Below are 8,516 nucleotides of genomic sequence, written 5' to 3' on the forward strand. Positions count from 1 at the left end.
AAATAGCAAAAGTCAAAAAGAGAAAGGTCTGTGTCATGCAGCCAGCAAAGGAGATGGGTTTGGCTGGGCTCAGCAGGTTCACCAGCATCTGGGGCACCGTGTTGCAGGCGTAGGCGATGTCCACGATGGCCAGGTGGGAGAGGAAGAAGTACATGGGGGTGTGCAGCCTGCGGTCCAGGCAGATGAGGCCCAGGATGAGCCCGTTCCCCAACAGGGTGAAGGCGTAGAAGAGAGAGAAAACCCCAAAAAGGATGATATGAATCTTGGTGCTAAGACAAAATCCCATTAGGATGAATTCTGTGACCTCTGTCTGATTTTCTTTCATTTCACTGTCAGGGAGAGAATCAGATAGCTATGTGAACTTTTTTGGGAAACATTTATTACTGTGTGGAAGTATTCTTAAGAACCCATTCAATTTACAATTAGGTATTATCTATTAAACAATCAAAAATTACTCTTTTTATGAACTAAACTTTAAATTTGGTATCCCATTTTTAGACAGGAGCTAGGCCATCAGCAATTAGCTACCTGCAGTCATTGACTCTGATCTAATTAGGAACCTGAAAATTCAAAGACATATTATCCAAGAACATAGATTATTCAGAATTTCATAGGTGCAAAACAGTAACAATATCCTTGTATAGTAGACAGAATAACTATTCTCAAAATGAGAAGAGTTCCAGTAGAGAATGTTAATTGTTTTGGTAGAAATCATGATTCAATTATCATTATTTAAATCATAACTACCATCTGGAGAGAGCCTTCTATCTTATTCGACACAAATCATGAAAGATCAACTTTACATTATTTTATTTTTAATTGATAAATAATTAGTTTCATGCATATTGTTCAATGTGATGTTTTAGTACATACATAAAATGTGAGTAGTTTTGCCTTGTGGAGTAGGAGGAAAGTAGTGTAGATACTATATGTATATATGATGACATATAGTGTGTATATGTTTATCTGCTTATTTCTACACAAATATATGAATTTCTGTATATACACTTATGCGTCCAAAATGTGTATCACTTCCCCAAGAATGGCAGCAAATCAGCCTTTTCAACTTGGCAGCTGACCATCTGGATGATTCACAGAATTGATTAATGATTAGCGCAGAAAGCTTCTGTAACAGTACATAGAGCTCGGTCCCTTGCTTTCATCAAGTGTCCAGCGCTACAAGCCTGGTTCTGTGTGCACATCTATGCAGGTGGCCATGTGTTCTCATCAGTTCTTATGGAATGGACATTGGGGATCATTATGCCTCGGTACATGTACCCATGTTTGTAAAAGCACCTGCAGTCACAATTTCTTATGCATCAGCTAGATAGGGCTCATTTTCTAGATTTTTCTCAGGCTACATATACCTAGAACTAAAAAAGGAAGCAATAGATTGAGTAGCTCTTAAATCTACCCTTCATATTTGTATAATATGCACCCTTAATACATACTCTCTATCTGGGATCCAAAATCAGTGATTTCTGCTTTGAACACAAACAACGTTTGAACACACCATGAATGATTTTCTTGCAATTTTGTATGTAAGTAGTCGAATAGAAATATCAACCAATTCATAATTCACTGTATCTGTCACTCTGCAATGTCAGTATCAGCAAGTGGGGGATAATATGTTTAGTATATGAATTAGAAATATGCTAAATAGGAATTTTGCTTTTGTATGTTGAATCTTATACCATATTTTCTTCAACAGAACAAGTGGTAGTTTAAAAGTTGTCCTTGCTTTTATAAATGAAAAACATCCTAACTACTCTTCTGTGATCACTATGGCCACCATGACAGTTTGGGTCCGTCCCTAGCTTAATCAACATCAATAGCCATGCAGATGTGAAAAAGTGATGCCCAGGGAGCTTGTATGTGAGGAACATTGCATTCTGAGGAAACAGACTTGAGAAATTCACACGTAACTGAAGATAATAACAAGTAGAGGTAAAAAACCAAAAAATATCAAGAAATATTTAAGTGGATAGTTTGGTACCTCTAAAATCAAACTCAGGTGTTTTGATATAGTCCCACTGATACAGGGAGGAGAGCCTGAGAAATGAATGAATGAATTCAGCCCCGATGTAGTTGCGTTTATGAGATAACTGTGTGAAGAAACATCAGGGAGCGGGGTGGGCTGGGAAGCTGAGTGATTCTCTGGACATAGGTGCTGCTGTGGACCTGGAAGAGGAAGCAAGGCTCAATTTCCTGTGCTTACGCTGCTTGGTATTTTGAGGATGAGTGGCCACACCCTGAGGGCCTGCCGTGTACTGGACACTGTGCACAGAGAGTGTGGCAGGTTGATGGTTCTGAGCTGAGGAGTACTTCAGGGGATGCTGTCCTTCAGGACCAAGAGAGGAAACTAATCACAAGGTAGACATTAAACACAAACATCCTTCGAAAAAATCTTAAGTTTTGCTGACTGTCCACCCTTTTCTGTTTGCTGTGATCTAAGGCATCCAGGCCTTTTCTACACTCTTTCCGTACCCACAGAGGGGACACATCTTTCAAGCCATAGTAAGTTGAACATATATGCACGCATCTGTTAAGGATATTTAGGTGTGAAGGATATGAGTGGCATTTTCAATAGAACATAAGCATGCAACAACCACCCATTTGGCTTTGTATTCCACTGCAACAAATGTCCTCATAAATTAAACACATATTCTGACTGGAGTGACAAGAATGAAATTCATAATGATAAAATAACATGCATATCTTAATTTATGCAATGTAATACCAGTGCATACAGTACTGGAATTTTCTTTTGAAAATTATTCCATGCATTTGATTTCTATGCATAATTCAGAAATTCCTTGCCTCTTTGTTTAGGGTCTTTATCCTCAAATAAACCAACATTTCCCCTCTGATGAATAAAACTCCCAGATCCTAAACACTTTTATATAATTTGTCCATCACAGGCTCACATTTTTTTTCTGGGAGTATTTATATAAGATGGGAATGATTCAGATATATATATTTATCATTAATAGAGACAATTTATTTCTCTTTCTGGTAGTGAAATGAAGAATGGCAGTAACACAGTGAGAGTTAACCCAAGATGAGATGCTACAACCTGTGCAGAGAGGAATTGGTCATACAGAGCAGTAAGTTCCCAGGTCAGTACCCACACTTGGTCTGAAGGATCTCAGTAAGGGAGGCACTGGGAGGTTGGGACTGTGCCCTGCTTGCTCGGAGCTTCCATGGCAGATGCAGAACCCTGGTTTCTGTGCCTGCTTGACATGCAGCAGAATCCTCAGAAGAGGACGTTTGACTCTCCAGGGCTCAAGCTAATTGGTGGCTCTTGAAGGATCACTGGTGTGGCTGGGCCACGAGACACCCTACTTGCCAGTCTCTGCTGGGAAGAAGCCAGAAACAATTTTGTTTCTCTGTTTCTTCATCCCAGCAGGACCCACAATTAGGAGACTCAGATACCACACAGCACAGCTCTGCGATGTGATATCTCCTTTCTGTCCCTGGATACTTGGTGTGATTGGCCTCCAATGAACCCCAGTACTGTCTTCTCCCTGTCTCCACTTGGTTCACTTGAGTCTCAGGAAGCAGGATCAGTGCAATCATGAGTGACCTTCTGATGTCACTTGTGCAGCTAGGCTTCTCCAGAAAGTTATCTGGGACCCTGTGCTGCAGTGCAAGGGGAAGAAAGGACCCCAAGAGGTGATGTGTTTGCATGGATCACTCCAACGTGTGGAGAGGCTAATGAAGATGAGAGAGCTGAGAGAGCTGCTGAGGGAGATGTGGGGCAGCCTGAGGAGTGAGAGAGGAGCAAGATGGCCAGGAGGATCTATGAGGACCTGCCTGGAAGGAGGGATTTTGGGGAACAAAGCACCAGCGCAAGTAGTCTGCTGGAAGTTTTCTGTGATCTCTGTTTTGGTGTGAGGAGAGTCTGTATTCAGTCCTTCATGGAAGGCAGAAAGAATTCTGGCAAATGGAGCATCCCCTTGAAGTTTCCTGTCTGTGCTGTTTGAGAAAATTTTATACTTAAGGCAGTGTCATATTTATTTGTATTTCACTTCATTATTTTATTGGACATGACCCTGCCAAAGTGTTATTTTAGAAATCTCATATGAATCAGTCATACAAGTCATCATTCAGTTAGTTCCTTATGTGTAATCCTAGATGTGATAGTGTTACAGCATAAGTCTAAAGAAAATCTCTCACAGCTATCAAATTTTGAGAAGGTGCAAACTTGGTATGACTGTACACATCTGCTCCAAGGATGAACACGCTAACAGCTCCTGTTCACATGAAAATCTTGCTGTATCATTTACCTCCTATAAATATTGGAACCTTTTCTATTGATGTTCCAGGAGACATCCAGAAAATGTAAAAATCAGGAAAAAATAGTTGCAACCTGAAGCAACATTCCTAAAAACAATCATTTTAGGGCATAGTTCTATCTTCAGTTCCATATGCCCACTGGTTACAAAATACCTTTGGGATATACAAGTGAAAAATCTTGAAGATTATAAGGATTTACTTTTTTTTTTTTTTTTGGTGGTGTTCAATGTCAGACTGCTTAATGGAGCCGGCTAGTGAATAATGCTCACGGCTGGCACGTAGTGTGTAGTAGTGAGTGCACGAAGGACTACAATCATATACTCACTGCTCACTATTGTTTTTGTTTCAATATTCAATTATCACAGTGCTTTAAAAGCTAAATGAAGAATAAACACAAATGCAAAAGGTCCAAAATAAAAATGTTTATGGTACCAGATTAAAACCTAGGAAAGTACATCATTTGAAAATTGCATGTTTTCTCTACCTTAAGTACATAGATAATGAGATTTGAAATATTTCCAGGTCTTTGCAATTATGCTTGTTTAGTTTTAAAAGTCTTAAAACTATACATTTTTATCTAGTGGGGAAACATGAAAAAATATATGTGGAATCATTTGTGTGTGTGTGTTGTTGTTGTTGCACAAATACTGCTACACAAATACTCTACCATTCAACCACACTCTACCATTTACCCTAAGATGTGGTTTCAGAATATTCATAAAGACTTAGTTAAAATCAAAATCTCCTCTTCTAGGAAACAATCACTATATGAAAAAAAAGTCATCTGATCAGATAAGTTTGAGAAACAGTGAGTAACAACTTCTTCTTTTTTACCAAAACAACTTTCATAAGTTTCATTGTGATGATACAAATCGTGAGCCTTCATAATGAGGTATCTCACATGTAGTCATTTGCAAAATTATTTTGCCACATGTGGTATTGGCAAAGCCCTCAGTAGTAAGTAATGTCCTTAGGACAAAGTTGTGTGAGATAGGGATCGTATGTCCATGAAGATATTATTAAGGGCATCATATGGGAACTATGGCTTCCAATGATGGCCCCGTTACTGACCAGCTGCAGGATGATTTGCTGCTGGTCAGTATTACCAGCAATACTAACAATAGAGAAGACAGGTCTATTACAAAGAATTGTGTGAAGTAGTGCTAAATCTCTAGATGGTCAGAACCTCTTAAAATGCCAACTTCATTGGTCACTAAAGTGAATAAAGCAATCTTTCCTCAAAGGTCTCTATTCCAAGAATTCTCTTTGAAGTGTTTTTCACTGCTCAATTCCTAAGACTCTAGATCAAAGGGTTGAGCATTGGATTGAAATGTTCCCATAGCTGAGTGCATCACACATGATCATGGCCATGCCAAAGAAGAGTCAGCACACGGAGGTGGGAAGAGCTGGTGGAGAGGCATGTGCTCAGTTGAGAGAATGGACCCAGCAGCACAGACATTGAATGTTCTCCAAAAGAATGTTCTCATTGATGTAAGTGCTGTCACAGGCCAGTTTAAGTGCAGACATGATTTTGCAAGCAAGAGTGACTGACTCTTTTGGACATGAAAAAAGTGAAGGTAGAAGTAACACTAGGTGAATGAGGGACAGAAGAATTACAATGGTCCAGGAAGCCACCATCAGGGCAATCCAGACCCTCCAGCCCATGATGGCAGAGTAGTGCAGAGAGTGGCGGATGGCTACATAGCAGTCATAGGATATCACCACCAACAGCAGACATTATGTGTGTGCAAAGGTCAAAAGAAAGAAGGTCTGGGTCATGCAGCCAGCAAAGGAGATGGGCTTGGATGGGCTTAGCAGGTTCACCAGCATCTGGGGTACCATGCTGCAGGTGTAGGCAATGTCCACTATGTCCAGGTGGGAGAGGAAGAAGTACATAGGGGTGTTCATCCAGCTGTCTAGGCAGATGAGGCCCAGAATATGCCCATTTGCCAGCAGGATAAAGGCATAGAACAGGGAGAAGAGGCCAAAGAAGAGCAAGCACATCTTTGGGTCAAGAGGGAATCCCAAGAAAATGAACTCTGAGTGGAGGTAGAATGATTTACCATAGCTCTGGGACACAGAAATGATTATCATGGTTTAAGAGGAGTGTTTAAACGTACACTGGAGTTAACATATTTTATTGATGCCATTTGTCATTGTGTAATGTTCAGACAATGAAATAAATTTGTGTATGCTTAAGTGAATGTTTAAAGATTTTGATAACTATCTTAATGACGTCTCATTGCTAAGACAAAATATCTAATGCTCAAAGGTAAAGAAGGATTATCTGACAATACTGCAATGAAACTGGAAATTAATGACAAAGGGAACCACAAAAAACCCATAAACACATGGAAATTAAATAACACCTTTCAGAGTGAGATGACCCAGGCCCACTGGATCCTGAATTGACCCAGAGCGCAGGCCCAGCACGTGAGTGAGACTGTCCAGGGCCCACTAGATCCTCATTCAACCCTGAGCCAAGGCCTGGCATGGAACCCCTCAGTAGAACTCCCTGCAAAGAGGCTAGAGGCAAGACCCACCCAGCTGATTCAGGAGCAAAACAATTTGCCAGAGTGGCACAGAGGGTTCAGCTCCAAGGCCTGCAGTAGGAAGAAGTTGTGCACAGCAGCCAGACCCAAGCCACACCCACTTGAAGAAGTCTGAACTTCATAGATCCAGACCTGGTACTAAGGTAATAACTCCATCTAAGCTCTACTCCAAAGGCCAGAAGACAGTGGTATATAAAATGACAAAGAGAAGGAACAAAGTGCAGTCTCAGGTCCCAAGTACACCTAGAACAAATGCAGAAGACACTAGCATAAAAGAAATTTTAAATCAAACACTGGAAATCTCTGAAATAATAGCGTTGGGGAAGTAAAGAAACAACTGAAGAAAGGAATAGAGGAAATCAGATCAGAAATAATTTCTGAAGTAAAAAAAGAAATGATAACTGTAATCAAAGAAGTACTAAGTGCTTCTAAAGAAGACACTGATTAAAAAATAGAGCAGAATATAAAAATGGTAGAATCCTTGAATGACCAACATAGGAAACACATAGAATGCATGAAGCAAATTCAAAGTGATATACAGGAAATTAAAACCTCAATCACAAGCAGACAAAACCGTTTGAGTGAAAGTGAAAATATACTTTCAGACCTTAAAGACACCATTGCAGCTAGTGAAAAAGAAAGAAAAGATCTCTTAAAAACAACTAGGATGCAGGGAAAAATAATTCAGTACCTGCAAGATGATATAAAGATGGACAATGTGAGACTAATAGGCATCAATGAGAAGGAAGGAGTCAATACAAATGATATAAAAAGAATATGGGCAGAAGTAATAGCAGAAAACTTCCCAAATATGGGACAACAATCTGACATTCATTAACCACAGCATATAGAACTCCAAATAACATCAACCTAATGAAAACCACACCCAGACATATAATAATTAAGATCTCAGAAATTCAGCACAGGAACAGTATACTAAAAGCATAAAATAAACAGATCACATTTAAAGGAAAACACATCAGAATAATGGCAGATTTCTCTGCACAAACCATGAAGTCAAGAAGAGCATGGAGTAAAGTACTTCAAGTCTTGAAAGGAAACAAATTCCAACCCAGGCTGATATAGCCTGCAAAACTCTCTTTCAAGTATAATGGAGAAGTGAAATACTTCCATGACAAAGAACAACTTAAGAATTTCATGATGACAAAGCCAAGACTACACAGACTACTATATGATGTTCTAGAGAGGGAACAAAAGGATCACAACTCCATGAATGAGAATGGAAAGAACCTACCAAATAGGGCAAACAATTAAACAGAGGAGAATAAGAGGTATACAATAGTAGTCTTTCAGTTATTCTTTTGTGTCGAGCAGCAAAATATTTCCATCAGCACTCTCTACAAATGGACTTCTCTTCCACCCTATGGGTCATGATTCCATCTCGGTCTACAGGGTGGATTTCAAGGAAGTAGCAGTAGCTCAGTCCCACAAGTGACGCCTGGTCACCAGTAAGTGTCATGGACATTATTTGTGTCCATAACACACTAGTACTTTGCGCAATATTCTATCCCCAAACAGTTAGAAGTGCTGGTCATTTATTTGCCATTCCAGTATTTGTCTTATGTTTTATTCTTAGTATTTCTTTACTATCATGAAAATTTTTTCTCAGTTCAATTGTTTTGAAATATTTAATTTTTAATTAAT

The 8,516-nt window shown here is 39.5% G+C and overlaps 1 pseudogene; it reads right to left on the reverse strand.

Annotated features, from left to right (window-relative positions):
- LOC101565327 overlaps positions 1-6,393 on the reverse strand; it is a 22,521-nt pseudogene extending 16,128 nt beyond the window's left edge.
- Between the last annotated feature and the right edge of the window lie 2,123 nt (positions 6,394-8,516).

This window comes from Octodon degus, unplaced genomic scaffold (assembly GCF_000260255.1).
Source record: "Octodon degus isolate 3935 unplaced genomic scaffold, OctDeg1.0 scaffold00027, whole genome shotgun sequence".
Lineage (NCBI taxonomy): Eukaryota > Metazoa > Chordata > Mammalia > Rodentia > Octodontidae > Octodon > Octodon degus.